The sequence below is a fragment of the Canis aureus genome, chromosome 8 (assembly GCF_053574225.1).
Source record: "Canis aureus isolate CA01 chromosome 8, VMU_Caureus_v.1.0, whole genome shotgun sequence".
NCBI classification, from domain to species: domain Eukaryota; kingdom Metazoa; phylum Chordata; class Mammalia; order Carnivora; family Canidae; genus Canis; species Canis aureus.
Window position 1 is genome coordinate 44550922 of NC_135618.1, and position 24557 is coordinate 44575478.

Consider the following 24557-nt stretch of genomic DNA (forward strand, 5'->3'; position numbering starts at 1 on the left):
AGGGACCTAAGGAAGACATGGGAAACTGGGGAGACAGGAACTGCTGGAGCAGCTGACTTGTCATTAGGTAGAGTCAGTAGGTGCAGGGAGGGGCCACCCTATCATTACTCTCTGAGCAAAACATATTTTTGCTGCTCCCCGGGCCTGTGCCATGACTTGGCATAAACAGCCGGTTGGTTTTTCTTCTTGAGAACCAAAATATTTATCTACCTGGCAGCTATGTTGGCCAGGGTCTAAAATAAGTTAATGGAAGTGTCAGAGGGAAAAATGGAATTCACGGGAGCTTTTTATTTTTCAGGATAACCAAATTCTTAGATAATCCGGGCCTGGAAAAATGGCCTAACCCCACCACCACCCAGTTAGTTAGGAGGATATGAACCTAGATGAGGCATTCGGCCAAGGTCAAGGTCATGAGGCTAGAAGCAGTTTGGGAGGGTAAGGGGCTTTCGGATTCAGAACCAAAAGACCTAGGTCTCACAGGAGATTCTGCAAAGTTGAACTTGGAAGCTAACCATCTCTCTGAACCCAAGATTCTTACCAGGGAAATTGAGGAAGACAGTTTCTAGCTAAAGGGGCTGTTGGAAGTCAAGTGAAATAATAAGACTTTAAATGCTTCATGTACCAGACATTGTGAGACCCCAGCCCCCAGTTCCTGGCCCACCATCCTTTCACACAAAACCAGTCATGGGTCAAAAACCTACTGTGTGCCAGGGGCTGGGCTGCCCTCAGGGATAATCAAGAACAGAAATGACCACAGGGTGTCTGTCTCATTGAAACCAAGTCACGTGACTGACATTTTCATGGGCCCTGTTTTGGGAAAGGAGAGGCAAAATGTTAATGCAAGCTCTTTGCTACAATGACCGCTCAGGGTTGGCCACGTGTGCGTGCAGACGTTAGCGTCTTGTTTTTATTTTTTGAAAAACAGCTCACAAAGATGCTTTGGTAGTGTGACTGGGCTGAATCAAAACAAAGATCCAGTGATAAGAGGCCATGAAAACGTGGGCAGACTTTGGTGCTTTCTTTTCCTCTTTTCTTTTCTTTTGTAGAGTTGTCGGTTTTTGGGAAAACTAGTCAACTAGTTTCTGAAAACTAGTTAACTAGTCATTATCCAGCCCTCTTGGTCAGACCCTCTTAGAAGGATTAAGAATATGGAACAATGGGATATTTTCAATTATGTGATTGGGGGGGGCAAGTTAACTCGGTTAAAGAGCACTTTGTGAGAGCCAGGGACTGTTTAGAGCATTCCATATGTTAACTCTTTTATTCTCAAATTAACCCTACAAAGCAGGTGCTATTTTACAGCTGAGTCAGTGCAATCTCCAGATTAAGTAACTAGTTCAAGGTCACACAGCTAGTGAAAGACAAGCCCAGATCTGAACCCCGGCATCTGGTTCCCCATAACCCAATAGAAATATATTAGTAAGAGAATTACTTTTGGGACACCTGGGTGGCTGGGTCCGTTAAGCGTCTGCCTTCTGCTCAGGTCATGATCCCTGGGGAGGGGGTGGGGGTGGTCCTTGCTCAGCGGGGAGCCTGCTTCTCCCTCTCCCTCTGCCTGCTGCTCCCCCTGCTTGTGTGTGCTCTCTCTCTGTGTCAAATAAAATCATTAAAAAAAGAGATTTCCTTTATACTCTCAATGTAAATCCCCAAATGTGATATCACTTCCCAACTGCATTTGCCACTGCTTTCTCATCCGTATTAGCTGGAAAACAGACACGGGGCCACCTTTCCACAGAACTGCTCTCGAATCCTGCAAAATCTTCAGCAAGCATCCTTTACTTCCAAGGCAGCCGCTCTGTTTTTATGTGGCCAACATTCACCTAAAAGTTTGTCACCTTAAGTACATCCTTGACAGAACTGTCTCAGCTTCAACTAGAAATGGAATAAGTAACTGGTCCCTTCGCCAGTTAACATGGGTTAAGTGACTACCCTACTTAATCCTCACAACCAGGTCAGTGCAGTACTCATCGCTAGGATTTATTGAGTGCTCTCCTCCTGCCAGGACCCTTCCAAGGACTTTACATGAACTCCTTCATGTAATCTGTCAACAACCCTGTGAAATAAAACTGTCATGCACCCCTCTTTAGAGATGACAAAACCAAAACAGTAGAAGGAAGGCGATCAGTGTCTCAGGCAACAAGTAGCAGCAGAAGGTTTTCTTCACAGAGGTCAAATGCAAAACCAGCACAAGAGTGATGCAGCCATTCCACTCTTGGGTCTGTAGCCAACAGAACTGCAAACAGGGTCTCTGACAAAACCTCGTAACAGTAAATGTTCATCATAGCACTATTCGCAATAGCTAAAAGGGAGAAAGAGCCCAAATGTCCACAGAGAGGTGAATGGATAACAAAATGGGGTCTAACCACACGATGGAAAAATCATTCAGCTGCTAAAAAAATGAACTATTGGTACACACTACAAGACCAATGAATCTTGAAAACATGCTAATAAATGAGGGGGCGCCTGGCTGGCTCCGTCGGTGGAGCATGCGACTCTTGATCTCACCGTGGTAACTTTGGGCCCCACGTTGGGTACAGATTACTTAAAAATAAAATCCTAAAAAAAACCTGAGACGCCTGGGTGGCTCAGTGGTTGAGCATCTGCCTTTGGCTCAGGTCGTGATCCCAGGGTCCTGGGCTCCAATCCCACATCAGGCTCCCCTGATGAGCCTGCCTCTCTCTCTGTGTCTCTCAGGAGATTAAATAAATAAAATATTTAAAAAAAAATTGCTAGTAAATGAAAGAAGCCAGACATAAAAGGCCACGTATTCTATGATTCCACTTGTATGAAATATCCAGAGTGAACAAACCCATAGGGACATAAAGCAGGTTAGTGGGTGCCAGAGGCTGGGTATGCGGGTAGGGGACGTGGCTGCTAAATGGCTTCTTGGGTTCCTTTTGGGGTCACGAAAATGTTCTGGAAATTGAGTAGTAATGATCACATAGCACGAACGTACATAATGTCCTAATGTTAAATTTTGCTGTGTTTCACTAGCTTAAAAAAAAATAAGGTAAAGATTTGAAGTATGGTTTTCTCTCATTCCATAAAATACATCTATAACCACTGTGGCATGCTTTGCATTCCGGTAGAAAGCATTGTTATTTTCGTTGTACAGAAGAGGAAACTGAGGCATAGGTAGGCAGTGGTGGGGATGGGTTTCAAACAACTCTGCCAGCTGCAAAGTTTGAGATGCCATGTGCTGCCTTCCATTGTCCCCAAGCTCCTTGCTTCAGATGGGTTCGGCACCAGTGCCCCTTGGGCCGGGGCTCATCCTCTGTGGGGGGCTATTCCGTGCCCTGTAGGATGTTTAGCAGCATCCCTGGTCCACCCACTGGAGGCCAGGAACACCGCCAACCCCAGCTGTGACAACCAAAAATGCTTTCAGAATTGCCACTGGGTTATTCAGTGACTCAATTTACTTTTCTATTAATAAACTCCAAAAATAAAAACTGCTGACCTGGATAATTACATTATTTTACAAAGATCTCTGGCAAGGAGGGTGGAAAATATCTATGCGTTAAAAGTAAAATTCATTTAACACTTCTGAACCCCACATGCATTCGTTCATTCAACAAACATGGGCAGAGTGCTCCCGGGGCCTGGTTTTGGAGGTCTGGATTGCAGGCTGCTCCATCAGGAGAAAAGGGGATTATGAAGCAGAAAAAAATCTTGCTTCAAGAGAGTAAGTTGGGTCCCTCATCGTGTGAGAAGCTGGCTCATCCTTGCAGCTGGAAACACCCTTTCCTGGAACCCCTCTTCCCACATCTCTGAACACTCAACACACAGGGCACAGCAACCCGGCTGGGCTCTGGGTGCCCATCAAGGAGCAGGTCTCGCTCTTGCTCAGGAAATAGTTTATGTCAAATCAGTGGATACACACGCTGGCACCACTTCTAGGCAGGTTTCTTGCACCACAGGAAGAGTTCAGCGGCTGTTGCAAACAGCAACTGGATTTTATCTGCCAGATGGGAACTCGGGGAATTTAAATGAATTAAAATAATGGCATTTGATATCAGAGTTGATAGGGAAAGGGTTTCAGTCTCAGGTTCTAAGGGCAACAAACAAGCTGGAGAACATCGAGATCCCTTTTGTATTAAAGAAAATTAGACGCAATCAATGGAGAACATTTATTAAGCACTTACTGTGTGCCAGGCATCCTGGTGCGTGTTTTCCCCAGCTTTTTTAATAACCCAGAAACCCCAAAGACTTAATATGGAAAGATAATGTCCCATGTTCATAATGTTTACATTTCTTTAGAAGCTAATTTTTGTTCACAGATAATCTCCGCTGATCCTCACCCATGTCTGACAAAGAGAAGCATAAAGGAAATTCTTGTCTATAATTCAATTATCTGCATTTTGTGAGAGCTCTTTGAGTTGCTTTTTAAAAACAATAACATTTGGGGATCCCTGAGTGGCTCAGCGGTTTAGCGCCTGCCTTTGGCCCGGGGCGTGATCCTGGGTCCCAGGATCAAATCCCACATCAGGCTCCCTGCGTGGAGCTTGCTTCTCTCTCCCTCTCTTTCTCTCTCATGAATAAATAAATAAAATATTTTAAAAAAATAATAAATAAATAAATAAATAATAAATAAAAACAATAACATTTTTGAAATAGCAAAGGACAATGCGTCTCAGTGTTGGCTGTTGTTTACTCATGTATTTTTAAGGATTTTGTTTATTATTGTTATTTTTTTTTAATTTCTATTTATTTATGATAGTCACACAGAAAGAGAGATAAAGAGAGAGAGAGGCAGAGACACAGGCAGAGGGAGAAGCAGGCTCCATGCAGGGAGCCGGACGTGGGACTCGATTCCAGGTCTCCAGGATCACACCCTGGGCCAAAGGCAGGCGCCAAACCGCTGTGCCACCCAGGGATCCCTATCGTTATTTTTTAAGTAGTCTCCAGACCCAAAGTGGGGCTTGAACTCAGGACCCTGGGATTAAGAGTCACTGCATGCTCTATGGACTGAGCCAGGTAGGCACCACCGCAGGATTAGGTGTTATTTAGATATTTTTTCTCAGAATAAGAAAAACCGAGGCCCTAAAAAGAGTGACCTTTTAGCAACCTCCCAGTGCAACCACTTTGTTTTGTTTACTTATTTATTCAGCAGTGAATCCTGCTATTGGCTTGAAGTAACAAAAGGAAAACAGTAGTAAAATACAACTAAGAATATGGAATTTGGGGCGCTTGGGTGGCTCAGCGGTTGAGCATCTGCCTTTGGCTCAGGGCATAATCCTGGAGTCCTGGGATCCAGTCCCACGTCAGGCTCCCCGTGGGGAGCTTACTTTTCCTTCTGCCTCTCTGTGTATCTCTCATGAATAAATCTTTATTTTTTTTATTATTATTTTTTATGAATAAATCTTAAAAAAAAAATTCTGGGGCACCCAGGTGGCTCAACAGTTGCATCTGTCTGCCTTGGATTCAGGGTATGATCCCTGCAGGGACTGCTTCTCCCTCTGCCTGTGTCTCTGCCTCTCTCTCACTCTGTGCCTCTCGTGAATAAATAAATAAAATCGTAAAATTAAATTAAATTAAATTACATTTAAAAAATAAAAATAAAAAATAAAAATAAAATTTTAAAAATTCTTAGCTATATCTCAAAGTAAAAATTCAAGAGAAGAGGAAAAAGAATACAAACATCCAATTAATGAATCTACATTGTTGCTATTGCTGTTTCAGATTTTGCAGTTAATTTCCTGAGCCAAATTTATTTATTTGTTTATTTTTAAGACTTTATTTTTAAGTAATCTCTAAGCCCAACATGGGGCTCAAATTTACAACCCTGAGATCAAGAGGCCTATGTTCTATCAACTTAGCCAGCCAGGCGCCCCTTATTTACTGGGCCAAATTTAAATTGAACTGCCCTGATTTCTGAGGAGAATGATTGTTAATCCTGGAGCATTTTATTTCATCTTATTTTTATTTTTGGAGTATATATTTTTTAATTTTATTTTTGAATGTAGTTTTTATTCAAGGGGCTCCTGAGTGGCTCAGCAGTTGAGGATCTGCCTTCGGCTCAGGTGATCCTGGGGTCCTGGGATTGAGTCCCACATCGGGCTCCCTACATGGAGCCTGCTTCTCCCTCTGCCTGTGTCTCTGCCTCTCTCTCTCTGTGTCTCTCATGAACAAATAAATAAAATCTTAAAAAAAAAAAAAAACTGCGTTCATTCATTTATGTATTGCCGATGGCTGCTTTCGCCCTGCAAAGGCAGAATCGAGCAGCTGAAACAGAGACCTTGTAGCCTGCAAAGCCAAACTATTTACTTTCTGGAAAGTTCACCCTTATTTGCTGTACTTACTCGAATTTTTTCCTTTATTACCTACATGTCGTACTTTAATAATAATAACATTTGGAGGAAACATGCACCAAAACTGTCACATTAGAGCAGAGCTGCAGGGAACCTCCAAGATGGTTAAGGCTGAGAGCCCAGGGAGGCAAGCAGTTAACCAGGGCTTTGGAGAGGGTTAGCAGTGGAGAGACAGTGCAGGTGACTGTTACGAGACCTCCATTCTGTCACCATTTGTCTTGGTTGCCTCTCTGGGTACAGTGGGCTCCCCAGGTCGCCAGAGCAGGTGACAGACACTTCCTGGGTGCCCTTTTGCCCTAGGGATACCAGGACTTCTCCAGCACTCTCTGATCCACATCACACAAGCCACCCCAAAGCAGTGTCTTAGAGTGTGTGTAGTCCCCACGATCTCTTGAGTCACCACCCCAGGAAAAGCTCCATCAAATATCCCCTGCAGGGCAACTCTCTCCAGGTTGAGGGTAGGGCCAGGGATGGGCACTGAAGTGCCCCCAGGTGATGCTGACTCATGCTCTGCAGCCTGCCACGCGTTTGCTGGTCTCTAGCTCCCCACCCCCGCCCCACAGTGAGCAGAGCCCACCAGCCTGTGGCTTCTGACGTGTCTTTGAGAGTTAACACAGCTCATAGGTGATGGGTGATGGATACTTAACATGCCAGGCCCTGTCCTGAGTGCTTTCCATGGATTAATTCATTTAAATGTCACAACAACCTCATGAGCAGAGAGCCATGCTTGTAATCATAAAGTGTGGCCACAAATCAGTGTTTGCCAGGGTTTGGGATAAAGTCCACTGGAGAAGAACACACAGGGGACTTTTTTTAAGATCTTCGTTTTGATTGTGGGGGTGTTACATGGTCCTATGCATTTGCAAAACCCATAGAATCTTATATCACAAAGAGTGAACTTTAATGTTTTTAAGAAAATAAAGCGGGGGGCGGGTGGCTGGCTGGCTCAGTCAGTAGAGCACGCTACTCTTTTTGTTTTTCTTTAAGATTTTATTTATTTATTCATGAGAGACACAGAAAGACGCAGGGACATAGGCTGAGGGAGAAGCAGGCTCCCTGCCAGGACTAATGTGGGACTCAATCCCAGGATCCTGGGGGATCAGGACCTGAGCCCAAGGCAGACGTTCAACCACTGAGACACCCAGGCATCCCAATAAATAAATCTTAAAAAAAAAAGTCAAAAGGGATATTGAGGGGATCCTAAAATGGAATGCAGAATGTGGCAAGTAAGTGTACAACATTCACTTTAAGGAGCACTCACCTCTTTAAAGGAGGTGAGGGAAAGAAGGAGCTGACTCAGGTGACTTTGGAAATGACAATTTTAATGGAAACTATACAGCTAACATCAAAGAACTGTACATTTAAAGAAGGGAGGAGGGCTGAAATCCAGCCCTGGAAACCCAAGCCAACCCTACTTCTGAAAACAAAGGCTCCATCCATCTGTTCGCCCTGCCATGGGCTGAGACAGCTGTCTGCCAAGAGGGGCATCTCTTTCGAATCTGTATGGAGGGCCCATAGAGGGTAGTAATGGCCCAGTCTATGATCAAGAGCTTTATTGCCCCATTTTACAGGTGCGGAAGCCAAGGCAGCAAGAGATTAACTGGCCTACGAACTGGTCCAATAAAGCACCAACAGTTTATATCTGGAAACAGCTCAAAATGTCCATTGACAAAGGGTTAGTAAAATAAAGTTCTATCCATACAATGGAAATATTATTCAGCCATAAAAAGGAACATTACTACAACATGAATAAGTCTTGAAAACAACACACCAAAGTGAAAGCAGCTAGATATACAAGACCACATACTGTATGATTCCATTCATATGGCACATCCAGAATAAGCAAATCCATATAGACAGACGGTAGAGTAGAGGATCCCAGGGGCTGGCAGGGAGCAGGGGATGGGAAATGACTGCCAGTAGATCCTGGATTAGGGGGGAGAAACGAGGATATTTTAAATTGACTCTGCTGATGGCTTCCCGCTTCCCTGCATACACTACAGACCACTGAATTAATTATGCACTTAGAACTATATAGCATGTAAATTACATCTCAATAAAGCTGTTATTTCAAAAAAATATTTCGGCTCTGGCAGCCTGAACACCACGCGATGGGAGCTCTTAAACAGACGTGCCAGGTTGCCCTCACCCAGGCAGGCCTGGTAATATTTTGAAACCCACATCCAAGGAATTCCTAAATTAAAGCCCTGCCATTGAATGCACACAAGTAGCCATTGTTTTGCCTGGTTCCACCCTGGGCCAGTCACTTTTCCTATATTAACTCCACTTTTCACAGCAGCTGGGCAGGTTGGGTTCCAGGCTCCCATGTTTCCTAGGAGGGTGGTGTTCCTGGAAACCTGGCAACATTTGAAGCCAATCAACACAAGACTACCCTTAACCATGGGGGGGGGGGGGGGGGGGGAGGGCAGGTATTTCCGTTTTTCAGCTCAGAGGGGTTGCCCTGGTGGTAAGAGTATAGGCAGAGGGTGTTGCAGGCCTCTGGGTCCCCACCTACCCTGGGGTTCCTGGATTCTTAAATTCATGTGGGTTGTAGGGGTTTTGCATGATTTCACTTCAACACAGAAAGTGAGACTTACCCCTATTTTTATTGCATGGATTCACATAGGCACTGAAAATGACAATCCAGTATGGTTATCTTTCTTTTATGGAGAGGTTAGCAACTTGTCCAAAGTCACACAGCAAATAAGTGAAAAAACTCAAGATTCTGAGTAAGTCTAATTCTGCAGCTGGGGCTCCAGTGTCCCAACTTCCTAGGACTTCAGCTCCCTCCTGGTTTCATTTTGGAAGGCTTATCTTCTCTGAGTTTGATAGTTTGAAGAGGGGCAGCATTGATGGGATCCAGTTGGGCAAGGAAAGTGTTGAAATAGATACTTTCAGACACGAGAGTATTCCTTTTTAGAAATATCTGATCTGGGGCGCCTGAGTGGTTCAGTCGGTTAAGCATCTGATTCTTGATCTTGGCTCAGGTCTTGATCTCGGGGTAGTGAGTTCAAGGCCTACATTGGGGTCCCCACTGGGCATGGAGCCTAATTAAAAAAAAAAAAAGTATTTGGCCTATGAACACATATACAGTTTGGGGTCTAGGGTGGAATCGTTAAAACTTTGGATTTCTCAAAGACTTAAAGAGTTTTAGTAAGCTTCAAGTTTCTAAAACCTGTAACATTTTGAACAGACGCTTTTGGCTTCCACTGACCCAATCTGCTCTCATTGTTTTTTTCTTTTGAGCATGTATAGGACGGAGCAGGACGCAGCCAGACCACGTGAGCTCCATGCCCTCATCTGTCTGAACTTGCTTCTGCATGTACTGGAAGTAGAGAGTCATGCCTCCCTGTCCACCTCACCAAGAGGGAGTCAAGTTTAAATGGAATAAAGCAGAGGCTGGCAAACTCTAGCTCATTGGTCACATTTGTCTGGTTTCGTTTCTGTTTTTTTGTAGACCCCAGGAGATAAAAACAGTTTTTACATTTTCCAATGGCCGGAAAAAAAAGGTCAAAGAACAACATGTCAAGACACATGAATATTATGTTAATTCCGCATTTCCATGTGTATTAACCAGGTTTTGTTAGAATACAGCACACCCGTTCGTGTACTTATTGTCTGTGGCTGTTAGGCTAGCAGGGCAAAGTGCTTGGCACGGACTGTGTGGCCACTAAATCCTAGTGGAACTTTATTTTTAAAAAAAAAAAAAAAAAAAAAGACTGCCCGACACCTGAGTGGCTCAGTCATTTGAGCATCTGACTCTTGATTTCAGCTCCAGTGATGATCTCGGGGTGGTGGGATCCGCACTGGGCAGGGAGTCTGCTTATCTCTCCCTTTGCCCCTTCCCCTGCTCCTGCTCATGTTGGCTCTTGCTCTTTTGTTCTCTCTGTCAAATGAATAAATATATATTTTTAAGATTTTTATTTATTTATTTTTTAAAGATTTTATTTATTTATTCATGAGAGATACACACACACAGAGGCAGAGATACAGTTAGAAGGAGAAGCAGGATCCCTGCAAGGAGCCCTATGTGAGACTCGATCCTGGATTATTAATATAATTATTATTATTATTATTATTATCCAGGATTACGCCCTGAGCCGAAGACAGACGTTCAATCACTGAGCCACCCAGGTGTCTCAAAGATTTTTATTTATTTATTAGAGAGAGAGATAGCAAGAGAAAGAGAGACAGAGCAAGAGGTAGGGAGAGGGGAAAGTAGGCTCCCCGCTGAGCAGGGAGCCCGACACAAGGAGGAACTCGATCCCAGGACTCTGGGATCATGACCTGAGCCAAAGGCAGACGCTTAACTGACTGAGCCACCCAGGTGCCCCAATGAATAAATCTTAAAAAAAAAAAAAAGACTGCTGCCCTCCAGGATAAAGGATGCTCTTGGTAAAAAAGCGCACAAAAGAGAAATATCAGCTACTGTTTATCCTTCCTTCTTAATGATGCTCCCAATAAATGCCTGAGTGGCTCAGCATTTGAGCATCTGCCTTCAGTCCAGGGTGTGATCCTGGAGACCCAGGATCAAGTCCCACATCGGGCTCCCTGCATGGAGCCTGCTTCTCCCTCTGCTTGTGTCTCTGCCTCTCTCTCTCTCTGTGTCTCTCATGAATAAGTAGATAAAATCTTTTAAAAATAATAATAATAATGTTCCCAATATACACACCCAAGCTTTTTCAATCTCCTATATTTATGAACTATGAGATTCATTGTGAGCAGAAGACAAACAGGGGGGAAAATACTCATTACACAGACAAAGGGCAGAAATCCTTGACATGGATTTGAGATACAAACTAAGCTTCTAATCATTTTTTGGTCATAAAACCAAATAACGAATAGTGAAAGATGTTCAATCTAGTTAGTACCCAAGAAACCCAAACTAAACACTTTCATCCTGCAGATCGGCCATGGTTAACATTTAAAAGATGGATATCCAGACATAGAGAAGATGCAGGAAAGTGGGACTACATGGCATATGAGATGGTTTCCTGGATACTAAATAATTTTAAATGTGTTAGCCTTTTTACATTTAAAATGCTTTTAAAGGGATGCCTGGGTGGCTCAGCAGTTGACCATGTGCCTTCAGCTCAGGTTGTGATTTCCCGGGTCCTGGGATCGAGTCCCACATCGGGCTCCCTGCAAGGAACCTGCTTCTCCCTCTGCCTGCATCTCTGCCTCTCTCTCTCTCTGTCTCTCATGAATAAATAAAATCGGGGATCCCTGGGTGGCTCAGCAGTTTAGCCCCTGCCTTCGGCCCAGGGCATGATCCTGGAGTCCCGGGATTGAGTCCCACATAGGGATCCCTGCATGGAGCTTGCTTCTCCCTCTGCCTGTGTCTCTGCTTCTCTCTTTCTCTCTGTGTCTCTCATATAAATAAATAACCTCTTAAAAAAAAAGAATAAATAAAATCTTTAAAAATAGATACATATATAAAATGCCTTTCAAAAAATATAGTTTAGGAGCAAAAAGACATTAAAATGTTTTCCATTATTTATTCAACAAATATTTTAGGAGCACCAAATGACTGCTAGACCATGGGAAAGAATTTACATTTAATAAAACTGCAACAGAAAGCCACTGAAGGGTTTCACACGGGGGATGGCATGATCAGATTTACACTTTTAAAAATATCTCTTTGGCTGCTGGGTGGAGATTTGGCCCTGGGGCAGAGAGACCAGTTAGCATGATTTGTCATTACCATTGAGAGCAATGAGGAAGGTACATCAAGTAAAATTTAAGTTACTAAAGGGTAACAACCCCCACTCCCTGCCCAGCACTGCCTTCCCCTGACCCATGATGGTCTTCAGTATATTCTTTTCAACCTTTCAGGACAATGCTTGGGGGCAAAGTAGACATTCCAGGCCAGCTGTACTGATACAAGTATCATACGAGCCACATTTGTGATTCTTAACCTTCTAGGAGTCACATTTTATTTACATATTTATTTTTAAGTTAAGGTCTCTGCCCAACATGGGGCTTGATCTCATGACCCCGACATCAAGAGTCCAATGCTCTACCGCCCGAGCCAGCCAGGCACCTCTCTAGGAGTCACATATTAAAAGTAAAACACAGTTCCTCAGAAAGGTAGTTATCATATTTATGACCCAACAAGTCTGCTAGATATAAATCCAAGAGAATTGAACATTTCTGTCCACACAAAAGCATGTACACAAATGTTCACAGCAACCTTAGTCTTAACTTGGATGTCCATCCACTCTTGAATGGATAAACAGCATGTAGAACATATCCACACAGTAGACTAATTTTTAGCTGTAAGAAGGAATGAGATACTGATAGTTGCTGGGCATGGATGAACTTTGGAAACAATATATTAAGTGAAAGAAGTTGATCACAAAAGGCCACATAGCATATGCTTCCTTTTATAGGAAATGTCCAGAATAGGCTAATCCTAGACAGCTAATGTAGATTAGTGGTAGCCGGGGATGGGGGAGGAGTGAGGAGTGGCAGCTAATGGGTATGGGCAGGGGTATCATTGAGGAGCAATGCAAATATCCTGAGATCAGAATTGTAGCATGCACAATTTTGTGACTATACTGAAATCCAAACTGCACAAGTTAAAAGGGTGAATATTGGGTTTGAGTTATATCAATTATATATATATATAATTTCTTATATTATTCAATTATATATAAAATTTCTTTTTCTTGAAGTTTTTTTTTTTTTTAAGATTTTACTTATTTATTCATAAGAGACACAGAGAGAGAGGCAGAGACACAGGCAGAGGGAGAAGCAGGCTCCCCACGGGGAGCCCCATGCGGGACTCTTTGGACCTTGGGCCAAAGGCAGAGGCTCAACTGCTAAGCCACCCAGGCGTCCCTAAAATTAAGTTCAATTAGAAGTTCAATTCCTTGAGGAATTGAATAAATAAATTAAATCTTTAAAAAAATAATAAAAAATAATAAAATAAAATAAATAAAAGACTATTTCCATCATCACAAAAAGTGCATCATCCCTCCCTTAGAGGGTTAACTCCAGGATTAGCTGAATTTTTATTTATTTTTTCTTAAGATTTTATTTATTCATGAGAGACACAGAGAAAGGCAGAGACATAGGCAGAGGGAGAAGCAGGCTCCCAGTGGGAAACGCAATGTGGGACTTGATCCCAGGACGCTGGGATCACAGCCTGAGCCACCCAGGGACCCCGGGATTAACTGAATTGATGGACAGGACTGACCAGCACTAGGCCCCTGTAGTCCTCAATACTCCATACCATGTAACTATTCTATGGCTGCCTCCTTCAGGAAGCCCATTCTTCCAGGCTGGGCAAAGACCCAAGCCTGTCTGAGGTCTCTGGGTTCCTACAAGCTTTGCCGCAGCTGACTCCAGTCACTCTCTTAGGGTACCCCTCCCGCCCCCCAACCACTGCACCTCAAGCTGCTCCTCCCCAGCAGTTGCGGCTGGTAGCCATCTGTGTGTTACTGTTCGGATGAAAAGCTGTGATGAGTTAACATGTGTTATTATGTGCTTAATGCCTTTCTTCTGCTAGATGTTGAAGTTCTTGAATGTGCAGGGCCCCATCTGCTTCATCTGTCCCCGACCCCCAGGTCCTGGCACACGTAGGTGCTCAATAAATGTATGTGCGTTGACATTTTTTTTCTTAATGTAGATTAAAAAACAACAACAACAAAAAACAAAAAGTCTATCTCCTCCATTGAAATGTAGCCTCCGAAAGGTAGGACCTGCCCTTATCTGTTCAAGGTAGAATGGGCAGGAAAGACTCAAATATCACTTGAAGGAAGAAACGGATTAATTTCGTTTGCAGGTTTGTCGGAGCCAGAGTGTCTGAGACAGCTGTGGTCAGCAGCCTACCTGCAGCGGGCAAGCCCCGCCCCGGCTCCAGAGCCCCGCCCCCATCACCTGCAATCTGCAAGGGACACGCACAACCTTCTCCCCATCCGTGCGCTGCCCCGGGATGCAACCTCCTCGAAGGCCAGGCTGCGCGGAATCACAAGAACGTGTGCAGCAGAGAGCTGTCAACCACCAAGGAACGAGAATAAGAGCCCCTGGGCTTGGATCAACTCTTGGGGGGAAAGCATCTTGCAAGTTTCTGGAGCCAGAACCAAGGGCCGGGATTGCAATGCTAATTTACAAGATTTCAAACTAGGGACTGCTGTGATCCCCGGATTTGAAGGGTTTTTTGTTTGTTTGTTTTGTTCTGTTTAGGGAGGGAGGATGTAAGGACGTTTCTAAATACAATAGTCAATTCAGCAGTGCTTGGTAAGGTGATCTGTACCTACTGTGGAAGAGAATTGGATTTAAAAAGATGATTAAAGGTCACTTAAGGGATTTTCTTTTTTCAAGGGGAATTAGGACCACTCGTGCATCTGTGCGGATCTCCATCTCCGAGCCTGGGTTCGTGTAGGAGCCCTTTCACTGGTATTCTGGTGAGACCTTGTTAACAGCTCCCCACCCGGCCTCTAGCCTCTGCCCTAAATCCATCCCTCCGCTCGCTACCCAGGCCGCAACTCCATTTTGGTGAATCCAACCACCTTCCAAAGGAACTGCCGCCAAAGGCAAGAGAAAGGAACACAGACAGGCTCACACTGCAAAGGAAGAGGTCAGACTCGCATTTGCAAATCACGAGCTTGCTTACCTAAAACCCTCCAGAGAAGAGGGGAACCCACGAAGGAAGGCAAAGCCAGATTTCCACCAGGTGGCCACCTGCAAACCCCACCCTGCGCCCCCGAAATCCACAGCTTTCCCGGGAACCAGCAACAGAGCTGGAAAACATGATTCTTTAAAAACAAACAAACAATAAAACATACCTTTTTTTTTGCTGTTGTCCCTCCAGCTAAAACTACTCAGGAGCAACCTGGATTGGAAACTGGTGCTGGGGGCGTGAGGGGGAAGCTCCCTCAGGCACCTGGGGAGGGACCATCGAGGGAGAGACCGACCTCTGCGCCTGCGGCAGGGCTTATAGCCCTGCCTGGGCATCTGCTTCTCAGGTGGCCTTGACTGCTTGGTGAATCCCATGAGAGTGAGGTCCTGGGGCCTCGCAGGCTGTTCTGCACCCACCGGGAAGGACCTAGCCGAGAAGGGAAAAGCCGTCTGGTCCTCTCCTTCCCCACCTCCAGCCTTTTATAGGCCCCACCCAGGGCCCCACCCTCCACACCCAGCCCACCCCCCACCCCCCCACAGGTCCAAAGGCAGGGGCTGGAGTCCTTGCTTCATTTACAAAACCTAAAGGTTTACTTAGGGCGTGATTCCAGAACCCAAGAGCGAGCTACTCTAAAGTAACTTTGAAGGTTCCGCCTCTCCATCATCATCTCCTTCTTCTTCTCCTTCTCCTTCTCCTTCTCCTTCTCCTTCTTCTTCTTCTTCTTCATATATATATATATATATATATTTATTTATTCAAGTAATCTCTACACCCAACATGGACCTTGAACTCAGCCCCAATATCTGAGTCTTCTGACTGAGCCCGACCAGGCGTCGTGCCACCTCTTCTTGAAGTGTCGTGCAAAAACCCCCTCAGGCGAGGACTTTCATTCCAATTACAGTAGCATCTCCTCTGCCTTATCCAGAGGGATACTGTGCAAGATCCCCCAGTGGACGCCTGAAACCATGGATCATACCGAATCCTACATAGACTGGGTTTTCCTATACGCATACCTATGATATGCTTAACTTTTTTGGGGGTTGGAACATTTTATTATATTTTTAAAAGATTTTATTTATTTATTCATGAGAGACATGGAGAGAGAGACCAGGACATAGACAGAGGGAGAAGCAGGCTCCCTGCGGGGAACCCAATGCGGGACTCGATCCCAGGACCCCGGCATCACAACCTGAGCTGAAGGTAGACACTCAACTGCTGAGCCACCCAGGTGCGCAACATTTTATTTTTAAGTAATTTCTATGTAACTGTGGGACTCGAACTCATGACCCCAAGACCGAAAGTTGCATTCTTTACCCTGGAGTGAGCTAGGAGCCACCACACATACCTATGATAAAATTTAATTTATGAATCAGGCACAATCAGAGATGAACAAGAATAACTAATAATAAAATAGAAGAATTATAACTATACTGTAGTAAAAGTTATGTGAATGTGGTCTTCCTCGATATATCTTATTGTTCCTACCCTCCCTTTTTCTTGTGATGATGTGAGATGATAAAATGCCTATGAGATATGCTGAGGGGAAAGAGGTGGGTGCTGTGATGTCATGTTAGCTACCGTTGACCTTCTGACTGTACATTAGAAGGAAGATCATCTGTGTCTGGACTAAGGCTGACCATGGGCAATTGAATCCTGAAAAGTGAAACCACAGGTAAGGGGAGGCTACTGTATTCGCTAGAACATTTTGTTAGATAGATAGGTAGATAGATAGAATGGATTTAGTTGTACCTGTTATTACAATATTGTATGTTTTATTTTATCCATTCTTTCCCTAAAGACTTAGTCTTTTTTTAAAAAAATTTATTTATTTATTCATGAGAGACACAGAGAGAGAGGCAGAGATACAGGCAGAGGGAGAAGCAGGCTCCATGCAGGGAACCCAACGTGGGACTCCATCCTGGGGCCCCAGGATCACGCCCTGGGCCAAAGGCGGCGCTAAACTGCTGAACCACCCAGGCTGCCCCAGACTTAGTCTTTAATGGGTCCCAATATTGGCTTCTGTCCTGTACCTTGGAGCTAATGAATCAGGCTTTCTTTAGATAGTATCTTCATGATCTTTAACATATTTTTTCATTGTTTAATTGCATTACAGTACAGGTTCTTTGCATGGTTAAAGGAAACATAATGTAATATAACACGATTACATGTCATACATGCTGCATAATATTGGTGCCTACGTCACATTGCTCCACTAATGAGTTCATTGATGTGAAATAATCAGGCAACCTTTTATTTTTAATTTTAATTTTATTTTTATTTTTTTATGTAGGTTCCATGCCCAGCATGAAACTCAAACTTGCAATCCTCCATTTAAGAGTCACATGTTCTGGGGAGCCTGGGTGGCTCAGTGGTAGAGCATTTGCCTTTGGCTCAGGGCGTGATCCTGGGGTCTTGGGATGGAGTCCGCATCGGGCTCCCAATGGGGGGAGCCCATTTCTCCCACTGCCTGTGCCTCTGTCTCTCTCTCTGTGTCTCTCATGGATAAATAAATTAAAAAAAAAAAGAGTCACATATCTTACCACCTGAGCCAGTCAGGTGTTCCATTTTTGTTTTTGTTTTTTTAATTTAAAGTAATAATCTGGTAATTTTTTTTTAAGATTTTATTTATTCATGAAAGACACAGAGAGAGAGAGAGAGAGAGCATGCGGCAGAGACACAGGCAGAGGGAGAAGCAGGCTCCATGCAGGGAGCCCGATGTGGGACTTGATCCTGGGACTCCAGGATCATGCCCTGAGCCAAAGACAGGAGCTCATCCACTGAGCCACCCAGGCATCCCAATAATCTGGTAATTTTAAATGCTCTATATTTTGCAGAAATCCTTAGTAGGTTGTTACACGGGTGTTTAGTAATGTTTTACAATACGTTTTGGGAACATACTATTAGCGGGGAATGCGTTATTCTCTTTTTCATAAAATATTTTATTTATTTGTCAGAGAGAGAGAGCACAAGCAGGGGGAGTGACAGGCAGACGGAGAAGCAGGCCCCCCACTTAGCAGGGATCCCCATGTGGGACTCCATCCAGGACCCTGGAATCATGACCTGAACTGAAGGCATATGCTTAACTGCCTGAGCCACCCAGGTGTTCCTGCATTAATCTTTTTTTTTTTTTTTTTTTTTAATAAATGGGATAGCCTAGTAACAACAATAACGACAAAACAAGAAACAACCCAAGTGGCCATCAACAGGGGCATGGCTAAGTTGTCTGTAGCATAATCATACAACAGACCACTCTACAGCAATACAAAAGAATAAATCACGGAGACATGCGACAATATGAATGACTCTCCTGTCACAAACGTGGGGTTCCATTTATATGAAATACAAGAAGAGGCAAAATTAATCCAGGGTGCTAAAACTTGGCATCATGGTTACCACTGGAGGGGGAAGGAGTGGTGCCTGGCTAGGCCAGGAGGGAAGCTTTGGGGTGCCAGAGACATTCTGGTAGTTGGTGTTGGTCGGCACGGCAGTTATGGGATGTGTCCATATGTAAAGGTCATCAAGCAGTACGTGTAACGTTAGTGCAACATACGATACGTAAATTGATTCTCCTTGCTCCCAGTAGCCGTGTTCTATAAGGTCACCACACACGCTGAATTAGTGACCACTGAACGATGATTGCTCCTAGGGAAAATACAGGAGTCAGGTTCCTGCAAGCCTTGGGTTACATTTCCCAATCAATACATAACCCTGTTTTGAGACGCCTGGGTGGCTCAGCCGTTGAGCATCTGCCTGGGGCTCAGGGTGTGATCCTGGGGCCCTAGGATCGAGTCCCACATCGGGCTCCCTGCAGGGAGCCTGCTTCTCCCTCGGCCTGTGTCTCAGCTTCTCTCTCTGTGTCTCTCATGAATAAATAAATAAAATCTCTAAAAAAAATACATAACCCTGTTTTATGTGTGTTTTTGATTACAGACACCTTACTTAATACACCCTGCTGATCTCAAACATGTAGTTCATGGAAGCAGCCCTGCAGCTCATGCCTGACTGAGGCTTACCTAATGCATGTATCTTCCCTGTACGGCACTCCTCAGCCTTCTTGCACTTAAGGACACCAGCTGGCCCCTTGGGGGGTCGTGTTAGACAGCAAAATCAACAAAACACGCAAAAATGCAGAACACGTGGCTCTAGGTGGAGCACACAGAGGACACTGCTCAACGTATGAGGCCTGAGCCAGGAGATAGAGCGTCATTGCCTGGTTGGACATCAGCTGGGAACTTGTGTTAGGGAACGTGGTCACTTTGCCACTCTGTGCACACCAGGGAAATGAAGGCTTCCCCCACAGTCCCAAGGTTGTACACAATACAAACAGCGGTGGTGAAGTGAGCTGATTCCCTGATAAGCCTCAGTTTCCTCACGGGTAAGACACGGACAGACTAATTATCATAGTTAACCCCAAGGCTTACCCCACCTGCCTGGATGTGGCAAGTCTGTCTTCCTTCCCTCACTGAACAGTTACGGAGCACCTTTTATAGACCAGCTGCTGTTGTAGGCACTGGGGCTGGGGCTATAGCAGAGATTAAAAAAAAAAAAAAAAAAAGACATGTACACATACAAATTCCTGCCCTCATGAAGCTTACTTACATAAAGTAGGGGGCAACGAAACAAGCCAATTATTAAGTCTATTAGAAAGTAACAGGTCTATGGAGAAAAGAAAAGGAAATTAGGGGACTGGGGACTTGAGGGAGTAGATAAAGCTTTAAAAGGAACAGCAGGGGGATCCCTGGGTGGCACAGCGGTTTGGCGCCTGCCTTTGGCCCAGGGCGCGATCCTGGAGACCCGGGATCGAATCCCACATCGGGTTCCTGGTGCATGGAGCCTGCTTCTCCCTCTGCCTGTGTCTCTGCCTCTCTCTCTCTCTCTCTCTCTCCATGTGACTATCATGAATAAATAAATTTAAAAAGAAAAAAATTTAAAAAAAATAAAAAATAAAAGGAACAGCAGGGATACCTGGGTGGCTCAGCGGTTGAGCATCTGCCTTCAGCCCAGCCCTGATCCTGGAGTCCTGGGATCGAGTCCCACGTCAGGCTCCCTGCATGGAGCCTGCTTCTCCCTTTGTCTCTCTCTGTGTCTCTCATGAATAAATAAATAAAATCTTAAAAATAAAATAAAAGGAACAGCAGCTTTAACCAGACCAGGTAAGCAATGCTTTTGTGAAGGTGACCTTTGCACAAAGAGGGTTAGCCAGGAGGCTATGGGGAGAAGAATGGCAGGTACAAAGGCCCTGAGGCAGGACTATGGAAGGTTTACCAGAGAAAAAGCCTAAGGAGCCATAGCAGATAAGTGGAGAGAGCAAGGAGAATGGTCGGTGAGAGCCAAGAACTAGGGAGTGGGTGGGGTGGGCTTGCAGACTATGGTCAGGACATCGGCTTTTACTCTGAAAAACGCGGGGGTGTCAACCAAGAATTTCTGTGCATAGAAGTAGTATTATCGGCCCCCTTCACACAGTTTTAACAACATTTGGTGTATCCTTTCAGAAAGTTTGCATGGACATAGAGACCCACGCTCAGGGCTGCCTTCTGGGCTTGCAACCTTGGCAGGTGCATGTGGGTCCACTCTCCCAGGGGCTTCATTTTGGCTTAATGCTCTGCTGTTGCAGTCTTGAAATTCTTAATAATCGTTGAACAGAAGGTCCCGCCTGCTCCCCACTGGCCTGCGGGCCCCATGGGAGCCAGGAGAGGGCCTGTGTGTGTGTGTTTTCAGCCAGCACAACGCCTGATACACAGGGTGGCCTCGGCAAATGTTGAAGATCATGCCTACAAAAGGCTAAACCCACGCTATCTGCATTCACCCCGTCATTCTGCAGGGCTCTTGCTGAGCACCTGCCGCACGCGCTCCGGACATGCATTAAGTACTATGGACACACACGCACACACCTGTGTAGGTGACACCAGAGACTATTTGTTATCGATTATTCTGTTAGCAGACAGGGAGAGGTGGTGGGCAGAGAGAGAATTTATCATGAATCTGCTGTTTCAGTCCAAACCACCAATCCAGAGAATGGAAAAAAAAAAATCCCTACTGACGAAATTATATATTCCACACAAAACAATAAAAAATGCTCAAAAATGTTGGGGTCACCAGGGTTGCTCAGCTGGTTAAGCATCTGTCTTTGGCTCAGGTTGTGATCTCTGGGTTCTGGGATCGAGGCCCCGGGTTGGGCTCCGTGCTCAGTGAAGAATCCGCTTCTCCCTTTGCCCCTTCTCCGCCGCTGGTGTGGGCTCTCTCCCTACCTCCCCTCAAATAAATAAATAAAATCATTTTTTAAAAATGCTCAAAAATATGAAATAGCAAATGTATAGGCTGATCAAAGTGTGTTCGCGGTGGGCTTTCTTCCAACTCCAGATACCCTAATACAAGAAGGAGATAATGCTACAAAGAAGGTTTTTGCAAACTTTGATCCTTTTCCTTAATAGCTCCTGAGGCTACTTTTTTTAAAAGAGAGAGATTCTGAGCCCTGTGTGGCTCAGCGGTTTGGTGCCTGCCTTCGGCCCAGGGAGTGGTCCTGGAGTCCCAGGATCGAGTCCCACATCGGGCTCCTTGCATGGAGCCTGCTTCTCCCTCTGCCTCTGTCTCTGCTTCTCTCTGTGTGTGTGTGTCTGTCATGAATAAATAAAAAAATCTAAAAAGAGAGAGAGAGAGACTCTTCCTTATGGGAACAGGTTTCATTGCCTGGGATTTTTCCAGAAGGATGCAAATGAGGGTAGATTTCAAGTTTCCAAATGTGCAAAGGGCTGAGTGAATGTGGTTAAGGACATGACCCCTACAGGCTGACAATTTCTTTTGGAGTCTCAATTCCACCACCACCTACCCGTGAGGCCTTGAGGCCCAGATAAGGCACCCTCTACAAGTTCTTTAAATAGCACTTCTCAGGGGCCGCCTGGGTGGCTCAGTGGTTGAGCATCTGCCTTTGGCTTAGGGCGTGATCCCGGGGTCCCTGGATCAAGTCCCACATCGGGCTCCCCGCGGGGAGCCTGCTTCTCCCTCTGCCTGTGTCTCTGCCTCTCTCTCTCTGTGTCCCTCATGAATAAACAAATAAAATCGTTTTGTTTTGTTTTCTTTTTTTAAATAAAAGGAACTTCTCAGAGCACCTGCCTGACTGTCAGTAGAGCATGAGACTCTTGATCTTAGGGTCATGAGGTCAAGCCCCATGTTGGGCATAGAGCTTACTTTGAAAAAAAAAAAAAAAAGCTCCTCAAACAGTATGGGCGGTTTCTTAACGAGCATTAATTTACCATACAACCATCCCACGCCTAAGTATCTATTCAAAAGAAATGACAAAAAAAATAAAAAAAAATAAAAAGAAATGACAACATACCATCACATAGACTTGCAGGCGAATATTTCTCATGGCATTTTTCACAATAGCCAAAAATTGGAAGCAGTTAAATGTTCATCGGCTGGCAAATGGATAAATAAAACATAGTTCATCCACACAATGGAATATTATATGGCCCTAAAAAGAATGGAGTACCAATACACGGTATCACATGGATAAACCTTGAAAATACGATGCTAAGTGAAAGAAGCCAGATGCCATGTGTTCTAAGATGTCACATATATAAAATGTCCAGAATCAGCAAATGCATAGAGACAGAAAGTGGATTCAAGGTGGCCAGGGCTAGTTGGAGGATTCATCCTGGAACAGGATTAACTGTAAAAGGATGTAAGGGATCATTTCAGAGGGATGGAAAGGTTCTGATGTAAGATTATAGTAATGGCTGCACAACTCTGTAAGCATACTAAAAATCATTGAACTGTACACTCTAAATGGGTTAGTTTTATGATATGCAAATTATACCTCATAAAGTTAAAAAATAAAACCCTTCTAATACTGACATGTAAAATCTGCTGCAGACATAACTGTTCGTTCAATATGCAGCCGTCTGACTAATAACTACTTGCAAAAGGACTCGTTGGCATGACAAACTGCTATTGCCTGTGAAACCCTCCCACCCTGCTGCCCTGGGCCCCTGCACGTCCTCTGATGTCTGCTACACACCTCCGCCTCTGTTCTGGCAGTTTCCACCAACATTGGCATGAGGTGAAATCCTGATCGGTTTCCAGGATCTTGCTCAAAGCACTGCTCTTCCGAAGCTTTCCCCAGCGATGATACCCCTCCTGCACCCCCACCGAAGAATCGATTATTCCTACACCTTTAACTTGGGTCTAACTACAAGATGAGCAAGTTCTAGAGATCTTAGAAACTCAAGAGGAGGGTCAATCTCAGGGTCTAAGTTTTCTTGCACCCAAAAAAGAATAAAAGCAAAGGGACACAAGAAATCTTTGGGGTGTGATGAATAGGTTTCCTACCTTGATTGTGGTGATGGGATCATAGGTCTGTGCATATTTGGTGTCAAGCCACCAAGAGACATTACATATATGCCATTTGTGTAGATTAAGTATACAAAAGCTGATTTTAAAAAAAAGCAAGTGACAAGAAAATAATATAGTGCTTTGCACCTTATATTAATGGGAATTTTTTTAAAGATTTTTTTAAAGATTTTTTTATGTTTTTAAAAATATTTTATTCATTTATTCATGAGAGATAGAGAGAAGGGCAGAGACATAGGCAGAGGAGAGACATCGGGCAGGGAACCCGATGTGGGACTTGATCCCAAGACTCCAGGATCATGCCCTGGGCCAAAGGGAGACGCTCAACCACTGAGCCACCCGGGCGACCTGGGAATTTTAAAAAATATGTCTGTGGAACCCACTATTGTGAGTTTCGTGTTGCTTTTCATTTATGATCCAAGGCTCTGAAAAGGTGCACAACATCTAGTAGGGACTTGAAAGTTGTGGAAGGAAAGAAGGCAGGAAGGGACGAAGTATGGAAGGAGGGAGGAAGAGAATGAGGACAGCATGGATCTGATTTCGCAGTGAAAGGAGAAACGGAAAGACCTTTATTTACTGAGCACCTGCTACATTGCCTGGTGCTGTCATAGGGCCCTGGGAACACGTGCACACGTCTAGCAACCACTTCCCTTAATAGGAGAGCTCTCAGGACTGATACGATCTTTTTTTTTTTTTTAAGATTTTATTTATTTGTTCATGAGAGACACACACACACACACAGAGGCAGAGACACAGGCAGAGGGAGAAGCAGGCTCCATGCCGGGAGCCCGACATGGGACTCGATCCCGGGACTCCAGGATCATGCCCCAGGCTGAAGACGGCGCTAAATCGCTAAGCCACCAGGGCTGCCCTGATATGATCTTATAGGACCGATCAAAGTCAGTTGAACTCATTTCTGTCTAAATCCAATTCTTTCCAGCCGCGTGCATCACACCACCAGCAGGGGATGATTCACCAACAAGCGTTCCTTTGGCCTTACACGCTGGTGGAGGAGACAGATGAGCAATGAATGCATCTGTAAGTGCCAGGAGGAAAAAACAGGGAAGGTGAAGGGGTCCTCTTGGAGACAGTGGTCCAGAGTGCCTTCCAAGGAGGGCCCGGGGGAAAGCAATGCTCAGACAGCTCTGGTTTCACAGGCCACCAGCCTGGTACTTGTCGGGGGAGCCCCCCTGCCCCCCCGCCCCAGGGCCTCAATGTGGATTCCAAAATGCTAGCCCCTGGGGTTACTGTGCAGATGAAATAAAGCAATGCAG